The sequence below is a fragment of the Danio rerio genome, chromosome 1, assembly GCF_049306965.1.
Source record: "Danio rerio strain Tuebingen ecotype United States chromosome 1, GRCz12tu, whole genome shotgun sequence".
NCBI lineage: Eukaryota > Metazoa > Chordata > Actinopteri > Cypriniformes > Danionidae > Danio > Danio rerio.
This window is the reverse complement of record NC_133176.1, coordinates 37,444,069-37,458,633: the sequence shown is the minus strand read 5'-3', so window position 1 is coordinate 37,458,633 and position 14,565 is coordinate 37,444,069. Positions and strand designations below refer to the sequence as shown.

The following is a 14,565-nucleotide window of genomic DNA, read 5'->3' as shown; positions in this document are numbered from 1 at the left end:
TACCTACTGTAAAAAAAATTATTATTTTACTAATTTAATGCTCTTCAAGCAGCATAGAAATAGCAGTTGGTAAGAATAAACATATACATATGGGAAATACACTATTAATGGTTTACCATAGTAAAACAAAACATGTATTCTATACTGTATGTGTAGAGAAGCAGTAAATAGTTTGTTAACTGTGAACTTACAATGATTAGTACAAAAACAACTTTGCAATTAAAACAGATTCTTTAATGAATACAAATCATTTGAATTCCAAATAGCTAGTTATACACACAATAATACATATTGACATGTGAATCACACAGTGAGAAGTCTAGGCAAATAATCTCAAAGCAAATTAGTTTTAAATGTTAGCTTTAAGATAATTGGGGACAAGTGGGCAAATTACAAGTACTTTACATTAAGAAACCAGGTTAACTGCAAGATGGCAGGAAACAGACGATACAACTGGGTCTTCTTCCGCTCCAATACTGATACTTCAATGGCTGTAAAAACAAAAAAAAAAAAACAAAAAAAAAAAACATTACTAATGACATTTCACTTACAACTGGGGTGATTCCTTGCATGTCAACAGTTTACACAAATGGAAGTTTTATCATCATCTTCTTGTCTCACTCTTGTCATTTCAAGCCTGTCTGACTGACATACTTCCACAAAACAAAATAGGAGCAACATTCTTTAAAATATGATATTTTGTGTTTTGCAGAGGAAACAAAGTCATACAGGTTTAAAATGTCAAGAGAGTAGGTAAGTTATGAATGATCAATTATTCAGTTTTGGGTGAGAAATCACTTTAAGATTTTTTAAAATAAAGTGTAGGTACTTTTGACAATATTCGGAACAATACTGCAAGAGAGAAACAGTAATATAAACAAACTATGCTGGTAACACTATAATAACTACAGGCTATGATTCATTTATGAAGCATTAGCAAATAGTGAACTCATTATCTGTTAAGCATTAACTCTACATTAATAGATGTTAGCAGTCGGTTATAAATACAGGCACAAAATTTGCTACAGCTACAGTTTAATAATTGTGTTATCAAACTTTAATGATTGATTTTACATTTTATATATATATATATATATATATATATATATATATATATATATATATATATATATATATATATATATATATATATATATATATATATATATTTAATATTGCATTATTTACAAAACTTCTTCCAGTTGTGGCCTAATCTAAAGTGAGGATTATTTATGATTTATAAATCCTTATAAACGACAGTTAAAGGCTCAGTATCAAATGAACAATAAATCATTACAGTCTTATCTAAAAAAATGTAATTACTGTTAATATGAAACCTTGCTGAATAGCAGGAGTGCCAAAATATAACATAAAACTGGATAAAACAACAATAAAATAATTTAATGATATATTACGATGCAACATTTCAGTGTTATTTAGCTATGTTTAAACTGTACAGTAATTTTATTTTAGATAAGATTTATTTTTCATTTAATACAATAAAATGAATTTTATTTTTAGAATATAACTGAATCTTTAATTGTGATTTATAAGGGGATTTACAGAGCATAAACAATCCTCACTTTAGGCTACAAAACTGGATGAAGTTAACAAAAGCACTTATTAAAATAAGTATTGTATATACTTTATATACTTATTTTTTATACTTTATATACAAGTATTACAATTACTATTGATTCATGTATTTTCCTTCAGCTTAGTGTGTACTCACACTATGTATAGTTGCCTTGAACCAGGCCGAAGCACTCTTGTCCTCCCTCCCGTCTCCCCTGACATCCCGCACTCACATTGCATTCGAGCCTGAGCACTCTTACATCATCGATGATGCGCTGTTTAGTTTAGGAAGTGCTCTCAGCACGGAGAATTCTTTAGTTATATTGTTTTAGTCGTTTGGGATGCAGTAACACACTGTCAAATATTTCGCCGAACAGATCAGCCACTTTTGATGTTAATAAACAATCATAAATTCCTTGTGCTGCAGGAATAGGTGCTGCTAAAGGCGCAGCTGTGGTGCAGTAAGGGGTTTGCGTTCATTGAACAGTAATAGTGGTTAATTTATCTAAATCAAAGTCCCTTGCAAACTGTCATAGATTAAAGACACAAACCCCTCACTGCACAACAGCTGCACCTTTAGCAAACCTCCTAGTACCTGCAGCACGTTGACTTTGATTGTTTATGAGCGTCAAAATGGCTGATCTGTTCGGCGAAATATTTGACTGCGTGTCACTGCATATTGAACAACTAAAACGATATAACAATATAAAGAAATTTCCACTGTGCTGAGTGAGAGCACTTGTTAAACTGAACAGTGCATTATTGATGATGTAAGCATGCTCAGGCTCGAATGCAATGTGAGTGCGGGTCGTCGGGGGAGACAAGCACGCTTCCAGTTTCAAGGCAACTGTGCATAGCATGAGTACGCCCTTGGAAACACCTATACACACATATTTACAAACACACTCATACATAATAGCCAATTTAGTTAATCAATTTCCCTATAGCTTATGTCTTTGGACTGTGGGGGAAACCGGAGCACCCGGAGCTCTTCTTGCTGTGAGGCAACAGTGCTAGCCACTGAGCCACTGTGCTGCCCAACTATCACTATATGCCTGAATAATAAGATATATAAATGTTAGTTTGAATAGTTTATTAACCATTTACTTACACATTCTGAATGATTTGAAAAAAAAAATACACCAACTATTCTTAAATCACTGGTTTGTAAATAATGCTATACTAAATTTAGTAATGAAAAATTAATCATTAACAAAATATAAAAACAAAATCATTAAGCACATTATAGATGTGCTTATAAGTCAAGATTACAGCATTTGCAGCTGTAGTTATAAACTGTATACTAAGGTCTGTTAATGAAGAGTTAAAGCTTAACAGAACTTTTTGCTAATGCTTAATAAATTAATCAATAGTGTTTAGTTATTATAAAGTATTACCAGTGTGCTTAATTACCTTTAAATCTTCCAAGGATTCTGAAAGTCTTTCTGGTCTGACAGGAATCGAAGGAGTTTAGATGGTATGTTTCTGCTTGGTGCTCTTTTTTCTGCTTTGGACCTACATTCTGGATAGTTACTCAGCATGCTCCTGTTGTAAATACAACAAACATGTAGCAACTTACTTGTCTTATAAAAATGAAATAAACTTAAAAATGTAAAAACATACCTTCATATAAACTCCAGAGTCAGGGCTGCTTCCTTAGGCTACATAATGTTTAGCACATAAGAGACTAAACATGTAGCTCACCACAATTAGGGGACAGCCCAATGATCTTGTTATTGTGACTGTGGACTCTTCTTCTGAAAAAAAAGAAAAGAAAAGTGAGTTGTGTGTTGGGTCTGGTACACGTCCACATGGAAAGAACCTATATAAACATATGGTTTAATATAGGTTTTTGAAATATGAGACAAACATAAAATTGGCTGTTTTCCTATATTACATGTACAGATATGGGTACATATATGCACACCTATATGTTAAATTATTAATATTATTAATAATATTATAAATATTATAATTATTATGTAAAATTATTTAAATACATGTCTGCTACATAATTTAAAAGAAATTAAAATATATATATTTACTTAATCAAATATTATAAGAAATAATTATAGTGCAAGAACAAAAATAAGGCAAAAAAAAAAAACAATAAAGGAAAGAAAAAAAAATGACAAACCATTTTGTTTTACATTTCTTTCTTTTCCACTATCTTTATATAAGAAAGAATTGACCTTGAAAATGTTTCAGGAAAACGTGTAGACATCATAGCTTTCCATCTCCTCTCACTTATTTGCCATAGTTAAATTCCATAACATGCCAATAACATGTGATACAAAAGACAAGTGGCACATACATAAGTTTTTCGCATTTTTTAAGTTAGTTCTTACCCAGAGAGCAAACCTACGTTAAATTAACATTGAATAAATGTTAAAACATCAATCAAACTATCATTGAAACAACGTTAAAAAGTCACCACTGATTTTTAGGCAGTTTTCCACCCTGAAATAATGTTAATTCTATGATGATAAGTAGACAAAACTGTCCCAAAATCAGCATTTTTTACAATGAACTCAACATTAAATAAAATGTTAAATCAACCACAGTATCATACAATTAATGGTGAAATTTAAATTTGATTTTTAGCCAGTTTTGCATCCTGAAATAATGTTATTACAAAATCAGCATGAAGGCCTGGCTCACCATCAAGATGCCCACATTGAAATTGTCTCTCTCATCATCAGGTGGCTAAGAGAGAAAAGAAAAAAAATTCAGCAGTGGACCAGTTATTTCCTTATCACTTTAAACAGACATTACCAAAATAAAGAACTTGTAACATTTCAAATGATGCAAAAATAAATAATAATAATAAATAACGGCTTGGTTCATTTAACAGATTACAGTAGCAGCTTAAAAAACCCCAGATAAAACACCCACATCAACCCAGTACTTTTTAGTTTGAATACATGTTAACAAAATTCAAAATTACTGAAGCAAAATGTGTTCATGTAAACACTTAGTAAAAATATAGGTTCAAGTAATTGGTTTTGCCAAATAATAAAAATAAAAGCATCAATATCAAACAAAAACCCTGACCATTTTACCTCTTAAACTTGGAAGTTTACTGTCATCCCCTGTATTAAGTACAGATGGTCCAGCACAACTGCCTGAGTTCTGAAAGAGCAAAGACATTCTTGGTAAAATGACAATAGATGCAATTCTAAATATAAATCATTTTTTATTTTTATTTATTGTATTATTTATAAAAATCCAGTACTGACCAGTCAGCATCAATTTTTACACCAACACACCTACAACAAAAATAACACTCATTCAGTTTGAAACATGCAACGTAGTCTACTTTTATACTTTACAAACTTTGTGAATAATAAAAAAAAATGAAAACATTTAAAACCCCAGCTGTATTTTATTTCATTTGTCTATATCAATTCAAATTTAGTTTGGATTGAACGTAAGATTTAATATTTTTATTTAGATTGCTGTGAAAATGTACCTGTACCTTGTACTTATAACCAAAATTACAGAACCTGGAAGTCAACAAAGCAAAATATCAGTGAACCTTATATGTACAAAACACTTAAAACCAAACAGAAAAAACGCTGAACATTTTACCTCTTAAACTTCAAAGTTTACCGTCATCTCCTGTATAAAGTACAGAGGGTCCAGCACAACTGCCTGAGTTCTGAAAGAGCAAACACATTCTTGGTAAAATTACAATAGATGCAATGCTAAATATAAATCATTGTTTATTTTTTTGGTTAAAAAATGCAGTACTGACCAGTCAGCATCACTTTTTACACCAACACACCTACAACAAAAATAACACTTATTCAGTTTAAAACATGCAGCACGTAGTCTACTTTTAAACTTTAAACTTTGTAAATAACACAAAAAGATTTTAATTTAGATTGCTGTGAAAATGTACCTGTACCTTGTACTTATAACCAAAATGACAACATAAACATAAAGCAAATCTTATAGCATATATCAGTGAACATTATATCTACAAAACACTCAAAATCAAACAGAAAAACCCTGAATATTTTACCTCTTAAACTTGAAAGTTTACTGTCATCTCCTGTATAAAGTACAGAAGGTCCAGCACAACTGCCTGAGTTCTGAAAGAGCAAACACATTCTTGGTAAAATGACAATAGATGCAATGCTAAATATAAATCATTATTGTTATGGTTAAATGCAGTACTAACCAGTCAGCATCAATTTTTACACCAACACACCTACAACAAAAATAACACTCATTCAGTTTGAGACAGTCTACATTTAGCCTTCACAAACGTTGTGAATAATAAAAAAAAAATGAAAACATTTAAAATCCCAGGTGTATTTTATTTCATTTGTCCATATTAATTCAAATTCAGTTTGGATTGAATCTAAGAATTTACCTGTAACATGTACTTATAACCAAAATGAAAGAACCTGAAAGTCAACAAAGCAAAATATCAGTGAACCTTATATGTGCAAAAAACTCAGACTCAAAATCTACATAAAAAGATTTCATTTGCGATAACACCATGTGTAGTTCAGTCTATTATCAAGGTTTCATTCAAATAAAACTCCTGATCTCCTAATAGTAAAGAAAGTATTATTTGCTATAATGAATCGAATCTGACAATTAGTTTGAAGAATTTTAAGACTGTGGAAGAACAACTCATCTTTATATCTTCATATTAGCTGCCCTTGAGGTTCTTAAAAGTGAATAAATAAATATCCATGACAGTTCAACTCGACTACAACAAACATTTAATTGTGTGCTTTAAGGTACACGTTGTATTTGAGGCCGAAAACGCATGACAGTGTAAACACTATAAATACTTTTAAATGTCACACACTAACTGTATCACTCTGTTATCTCTGTACACACAAACACACGTCGCGAAATGCGGAAGTTTTTTTTCGTTCCATTTGGCGAGCGTTATTAAATTCCATAACACTCTCTTCAGTTCTTGCTTTTTATTTGCGTCTATTACCCCAGTTTGTCACGCGGGATGAATGAAATGTTCATGAGTTAAAGTGAAACTGCCGAACTGCAGTTAAAGTCAGGCATCCTGCTGATTTGATTCAGAAGGGCACTTGTTTGTCAGACGGCTCACCGGTCAGGTATACATCCGCGCTAAAATATCAAAGTATGAAAGTCACCCAGCTCCCAACCCAACGTTGAGAATAGATTAACGGCGATATATATATATTTTTTTTTTATCGCGCGATAAGTCTCGCGTTAACGCAGCACGTTAATGCTGATAACGGCCCACCATTAATAATAACTTTACGAGTGTGTATTTCCCCTCATACCGAGTTACAAATGCCTCCAATTCACGCGAGTCTAACTTATAACGTTAACTTACTTAAAACCAGCAAAGCCGTTCCACTGAAACTCGGTCACACAGCCTTAATACGTCGGTCAAACTAAAGCTAACATTTGATAACGTCAGTAAAAATATGAAATTAGTTATTAATATGCAAACAAACACAGACGGTCAGGTGTTACGAGCGTTTGAAACACGTTAACGTTAGTGTTCATTAAAGGTAACGTAACTTATATCAACCAAACTACACTACTTCTTGTTCAATGCACTGTACAAAGAAAACATTTATATTTCTATTAAATAATTAACATACCTTTTACACTCTTACAGACAAGCTGACGTTTACCGTTAATCCAGTCAGACTCACGCAGGTGCAGAGGGAGTGAGTGGGTGATTGGGACGTCACGTCATTTCCCGCGCACGGCAGTTTAGAAAAATACGGACAAACAACTGTAAATGAACAGATATCATATTTACTGATGAGGAAAACGCATAAAAAGGTAAAAAATCATTAGGTAAATGCTTGTTTAAATTACATTTAACCACTTATAGCTCAGTTTGATCTTAATGAAATAAAGTGATCTTTTTAACAATATTAAACGTAATTCACTGCTGTACTTTCCATGGGCGCTTCATACAAGACAAAAATCATTTTAAATAACGATAAAAAGGTAATAAAGCAGTATTTTAACTAAAATATTGTTATATGTTTTATTAATCGTACTTACAGGGAAAAAACAGAGGAAGAAATATGTCCCGGTGTCCATCAAACGCTGTCTAAGCTGCGATCCCCTTCCCACAATGCAATTCGAAAATGTATATAAACGGAAAAACACCCGTAATACGTGTATACGGAAAAAGTCTGTTAAAAAATACAGTCATTTAACTGTTATTTTACAGATTTTTTTTACAGTGTGGGTGTGAGGTCATTTTTATCGCTGCTTGCAGCTTTAATTTAGAATGTATATTCAGATTGTTATTGAAATGACCAATGAAGAGAAAGGGGGTGGGGGGACGAGTTAGACAACATATAACAATGATGCAAAATCACTTTGTTGTAACATACATTAAAGGGAAAGAAAGTGAACAATATATAATGCAGATAATGTATATGATATAACGTTAACAATGTTTACTAACATACAAAAATAGTATTATTTTTTACTCTAGCTATTCCAGTTAATACAAGCACAAATAGTTAATGACAAATATAAATATAAAGTTGTTGTTAGTTGCACAATCTAGGCAACAAGGTACATGTATTTGAGATATCGTTTTTAAAATTACAAATTAAAGTATCATGTTGATATAAAAGCATTGAGGTCGAAGAACTTGAGAAATTGAAAGAGAAAGATATTGAAAGGGGTTGCAAAGTTGTGATCTTATTACAACATTTATCGACCTAAACATGGCACAAAAAATAACAAATAAATAAATAATGATTTGCAGCATCCTTCAAAGTGTATGACAAATGTAAGTGCAAATAACTTTGAGAACAGCTAAAACCCTGGCATAACAAGATAAAATGTAGCATTTTTATTTTGGGTAAATGCAGCTGCCATTACTAACCATGAAATTGAAGGTCAAGTTGACCCTCAAACTTCCTAATCAGAACAAATGTTACACACATTTCAAAACATTTCAGGTTGTTAAAACTTTGCAGGCTTGTTCATGAGAAAGCATCACAATGTTCAGCTGGTCCACAAAAATTTAGCTGATAATATAACATAGCATAATATAACTCATTCATTCATTTATTTCCCTTTGACTTAGTCCCTTATTTATAGTAGGTCGTCACCTAGCCTTTTAGCTGTAATGCGGTATAGGGAAACACCCATACTCTCTCACACTCACACATGCACTCAAGTTTGAATGCCTCACCATTTGGGCTTTAGTCACATGGTCAAGAAAGATACTAAATAGGTGTAAAGTTCTGCTCTGTCTCTTCTTTTGCCTGCCCTCTCTTTTCCTGGCCTGTCTTTTCCTGCTCTGCTCCTCTCCTCCTCCTCTCTCTTCTCTGACTCTACTGCAATCAGGCTAACTTCTGGGCCTGCTTTCTTTGTCACTCTCTCCCTCCCCCTGTGTCTCTCCTTCTACCTCTGGTAACTTTAATTTTACATTTAGGCTGGGTACATTTAATTTCATGTTTTATCATTTCATATTTTATCATTTTATACAGTTATTTTGTACTTAATTCAGTTGTAACCATAGAAAATTATTTTCATTTAATCATCTCATTTTCAAGTATTTGTGAATTGCTTTTGATTTAACATCAACATTTAATTGCTCCATATTGCAATACAATACAATCACATAATATCAACGCTCTCCCACATTTATAGCTATTAATACTGCCCTTATTTTCTTTTTTGGTATGAGATTGCAGAAGAATAGTTTGACTAGAAATGTACAGTTTTTTACCATCATGCTGATCACTTTTTAGTCACTCGGCAGAACTACAGTTCAAACCGCTGTGGTTAAAACCCATTCTTACACACTCACAGACATCCCAAGTCTCCCAGAAGTTCTGGGAGTCTCCCCCAAATGCATAGAGACTCCCGGATGCCCGCAAATGAATGATCTCCCAGAAATCGCGCGTCTCCTGGCCGGCCCATAAATAGTCTCCACCGCATCCCTCCCAACTCTTCAGGTACGTCGGGCGCAACTCAGCCCCACCGCCCTTCAGGTACGTCGCACACACACGCCCCCACTGCTCTTCAGATACATTACGTGCACAAGCCCCCACCGCTCTTAGGTTACGTCATGCACACACGCCCTCACCGCTCTTGAGATACGTTAAAGCCACCCCCGGCTCTTCAGACACCCACTCTCCTGCAACCTCCTGCAAATCATCTCTGTCTCCCTCGGAAATTACTTTTCCCAACTTGGGATGTCTGCACTTATACACTATGGCCAATTTAGTTAATCCAATTCACCTATGCTCCATGTCTTTGGACTGTGGGGTAAACCAGAGCAACCGTGGGAAACACCATGCAAACACGGCAGAACATGCAAACTCCAAATAGAAATGCCAACTGTACCAGCTGCGATCATTATTATTATTATCTTTATTTTTCTTTTATCAGGCAGTCTTTGAGAGTTTAATCAGGTTCAGGATCACAGTATGGGTTGATAATCTGTGTGTGCAGCTGAGAACTAAACTGTTCAGTATGATCCACACTGACTGGACAATTATTGGTGTTAAAGAACAAATTTCACTGAAGACTTTTTATAAACAAGCAACTCTAAAACAAGCAAAAAAAAAAAAAAAAGTTTGAGGTCCATATTCCTTACTTTTTCCCATTGGTAAAATTAGGCCTGATTTTAAATTTATCAGAGTTGAAATTTATTTAACTATGCTTGCAGTATACATGTAATGTGAGGGACACTGACAACAGAGATGAGGATCTACATGCAGTTTGTTACAAGAATGGTCAGGCAGGCAACGGTCAACAGGGTCAATCAGGTACATGCAAAGCAAACCAAAGTCATGGTCAAAGAACAGGGGAATAGTCGGCACAGGCAGCAATGAATCAAAACAATAACAAAAGGCAAAGGTCAAAACACAGGTAGGCTAAACAATGGAAACTGAGTCATGTTTACAAACAGTATGGCTGCGTCTGCAATCACAAACTCATTAATTCTTTAATTTCTTTTTAGCTTAGTCCCTTTATTTATCTGGGGTCGCCACAGCGGAATAAACCACCAACTTATCCAGCATATGTTTTATGCAGCGGATGCCCTTCCAGCCGCAACCTATATCTGGAAAACATCCATTCACACTTTTACACTACAGACAATTTAGCTTACCCACTTCACCTGTACCGCATGTCTTTGGACTGTGGGGGAAACCGATGCAAATGCAGGGAGTATATGCAAACTACACACAGATAGCCAACTGACCCAGCTGAGGCTCGAACCAGTGACCTTCTTGCTGTGAGGTGACAGCACTACCTAATGAGCAACCGTGTTGCCGAAATCACATACTTCCATACTATATATTTTGTATGCAAGCAGAGTAGTCTGTCCGAATACATAGAGTTCGAAAACCAGTATGTGAGAAGTACACAGATGACCTACTACTTCCGGCAAGATTCTGAAGTGTGCATCCCATGCACGCTGTGCTATCCCATGATGCCCCGTGAGAGATTCATGAATGGGATTGAAGTACGTGGGTAAGTCACGTGATAATGACAAAATGGTGGATGTAGTACGTTCGATTTCCATTCATACTACTCACATTCATACTGTAGAGAATGTACTTTTCTAAAGGCTGAGTAGTATATTTCAATTACAATGCTCTACCTACTGAGTAGTTTCTGATGCAGCTACTAATGAGACTCAGCACTAATGTGTGTGTGTATCTGTGCTGTATAAATAGTCCTAGTAATCAGTTCTTGAACAGCTTCCAGCTTTGTGTGTAATCGAAGGAGAAGTGAAACAGGTGTGTGTTTTTGGTGCATGACAGGATTTCTAGTTCTTATGGTGACAGGATTTTAGTCCGGGTAATAGAGAATGTTCTTCAGCGATCTACATTATAAGCATTTGACAATTGATCTTGACACTACAGTCAAACAAATGAAGTTTGCTTTTTGTTCAAACAACTGATTTAAAATAAGCTGAAACAACTTTCAGGGGGGTGGGTGGGGGGGGGTATTTTTTATGTTCAGTCCATATCTGTAAAAACTAACAAGTTAATGTAATTCCTTCATGTTGCTCTAAGACAAATTGATTCTGTGAAATCCAACAATTTTTTACAGTGTAGGACAGTATTGAGATTTGGCTCCAAAATAAATAAAATAATAAAATAAATAAATAAATAAATAAATAAATAAATAAATAAATAAATAAATAAATAAATAAATAAATAAATAAATAACAAAACAAGGCAGCACAGTGGGTAGCATGTTCGCCTCACAGCAAGAAGTTGCTGGTTCGAGCCTTGGCTGGATCAGTTGGCATTTCTGTGTGGAGTTTGCATGTTCTCCTAGTGTTACATTGGTTTACTCCAGGTCGTCCAGTTTCCCCAACAACTCCAAAGACATGCAGTACAGGTGAATTAGGTAAGCTAAATTGTCCGCAGTGTATGTGTGTGAACGCGAGTGTATGGGTGTTTCACAGTGATGGGTTGCAGCTGGAAGGGCATCCGCTGCGTAAAACATATGGTGGATAAGTTGGCAGTTCATTCCACTGTGGTGACCCCAGATTAATAAACGGACTAAGCCGAAAAGAAAATTAATGAATGAATAACAAAATGCAAATAAATACAGTTTTTATAACAAGAGGTATGGGGGACAAATGTTCAACCATTAACTGCATTTTAAATGATGACAGTAGATTGTATAAACACTGCATTGTCATCATTTTACCATGTTTGACTGAGAAAATGCAGCGTTATGTCAATATATTGATGCGTTTGAATATATTTATGTGATTAACCTGAAAAGTTACACTTTTTTCACAGACTGTAGCGTACAGTGTGCTAATAGAGCAACAAGTGTATTGATGAAGTGTATTAAGTAAAGCTTCAAGCATTCTTACGTGTGTTTTACCTCAAATAAAAACTAGCTGTTAAGTCATAAACTCCAAGGAACTTCTGCATGCATGAACATTTTTTCTTAGTGATCTTTAAAAAGTGCTGGGGACTGAATCAATTTTGGCTAAACAAACAAACAAACAAACCAAAAAAACAAAGTTATGTGAATATGTACCACTGATCGAAACCAAAGGTTCTAGCAAAAGTTTATGCATGAAGATTCTTATGTAATAAATGTACATATACCAGCTATGTTTGGTGTGCACTAGATAAGTGTTCATTGTCAAGAGCTGACAAAAAAGTTACAAATGAGTGATGACAATCAGAAACAAACACCAAAGAAAACATAGACATGGATCTGCCCCCAAAAGACATACTGTATAAGGAGCGCCAACAGCAAGAGTTTTAGCAACATGTAGCAATTTATTGTTGTCAATGTGAACGCCCCTTAATGAGGCTCTGCTTCAGTCAGGATACTGTCTATGTAGGTAGTAGGCAGTGAGGCAGTTCACTAGGTTTGGGAACAGAGCTTTCCCCCTGTTGATTCTTCCTCCTCCTCAGTCATCCTCACACTACTAGACAGGTAATGTGAGATAATTACACTTGAAAGCACTCAGCTACACACATAACCACACACTGCACATACATAAAAACAGACAGATGAAATGTCCTGCTTAGCATTGACACAAGCTCTCTGCTAACTCTTTTGCACTACACGGCTAAAAATACACCTGCCTCCATCCCCTAGTGTGTTATCCATCTCTTCAGCTTCCCCTGAGAGACCGTATGTGCGTGTGCATAACTCTGTGTGTGTGCATAGCACTCTCTCTTTCTCTCTCTGAGTGTGTGTGTGAGTGTAGGTGGTTGGTGATAACACAGCACTAAAACCCAAACTGTGGTACTTGAACTCAGCCCACTATGGATGAAATAAGAGGCTATAAGCAGTTACTCCTCTGACGAACATGGAGAGAGCTATTTTTGATGAAACAGAGTACATATCTCAGCTTTAAAAGAACATTGAAACCATTTGGTGCAGTGTTCAGGAGGTACATCTTACGGAGAGAAACATTTTTGATGTTCCTCTATTTTGTTCCACAGATCCAGGTAAGAAGTGCCTTCAGCTGGCAGTCGGAAACCGCTGTTATTGTTATGCTGAAAAGCTCTGTTCTTCTGCAGGTTTGAGGAATTGGTATGCTTTATTTAGTGCATTTTTATACAGTGTGTATATACACAAAAACCCTATCCCTAAACCCAACCCTTAAAGAAAATCTAGGGCAAATATTAAATGTCGACAGGCCCAGTTAAGTATGCATGTGCAGTACTCATAAACTACCTTAACATTGCATACCCATGTTATTTCACTAATTACAAAACCACATAAACAAGTCCACAGACGCACGCACAGATGCACATGTGTGACATAAAAAAGTAACAGTACACTTTGACATTTTTTGGTCAATGATAGCACAATAAAGTTTTATCAACTTCAAAGGTGCAGAATTTAAGTTTGAAACCCAGTGGTTAAACTAGGCATTGCACGTCTGATTCAAAAAACATGCAAGCACAGGTTGCCAGATTGACAACATCAACAGAAGTGTTTATAACTATGGAGCCAACTTAAGGCTGATATAAACTGTATACTAAGTAACAGCACTCGCATGTTATAAGAGTATTTTTCATATTAAAATTCGTTTTTGCTCTAACACCTGAAATATATATTTTAGAAATGGCTACTATTTCTTTCAGCTGAACAACAGGATAAACTGACAATGTTTACCTCAGGTACACCTCATGTGCTTTATTCAGTGTTAAATCCTAAAAATGTGAGCATGAACACCATTTTACATGACAATTTTAAATGGTTTATTTTCTTGGTTGACCAACACATATCAGTTATTCAGCATCTACTTTTAATAATGTACATACCAAATTTTAGCCTCATGTAGCATGTTTTTATGACACCGTGTTACAATGTAACCTGCTCACCTAATGTTATATGTTACGTCTAATGTTACGTTTGCTAATTAATCATCTCATGTGGAACTCTGAATCTGCATCTCTTTTCGGAGTCTGCTACTGTGCACCGGAGGTTGTATTACAGTCACAGACGCAAACTTTGAGAGCCTTCCTGACTGAATGAATAAAAAATACA

General features: G+C 34.8%; 1 long non-coding RNA gene across 3 annotated transcripts; it reads right to left on the bottom strand.

The window, feature by feature from the left end:
* Window positions 1-212: 212 nt before the first annotated feature.
* On the bottom strand, window positions 213-7,656 carry LOC137487718 (uncharacterized). 3 transcript variants are annotated; one of them, XR_012404298.1, is made up of 14 exons: window positions 7,606-7,656; window positions 7,191-7,327; window positions 5,957-5,990; window positions 5,762-5,791; window positions 5,603-5,672; window positions 5,333-5,362; window positions 5,167-5,236; window positions 5,054-5,081; window positions 4,815-4,844; window positions 4,638-4,707; window positions 4,237-4,281; window positions 3,199-3,332; window positions 2,989-3,120; window positions 213-491 (listed from the first exon to the last, which is right to left on the bottom strand). It is a non-coding gene; the product is annotated as an uncharacterized lncRNA (long non-coding RNA). The 3 variants fall into 3 exon arrangements; XR_012404308.1 differs by having other exon boundaries at window positions 3,199-3,329; XR_012404303.1 differs by lacking the exons at window positions 5,054-5,081; window positions 5,167-5,236; window positions 5,333-5,362; ... (2 more) ...; window positions 7,191-7,327; window positions 7,606-7,656 and having other exon boundaries at window positions 5,603-5,673.
* Window positions 7,657-14,565: the final 6,909 nt, after the last annotated feature.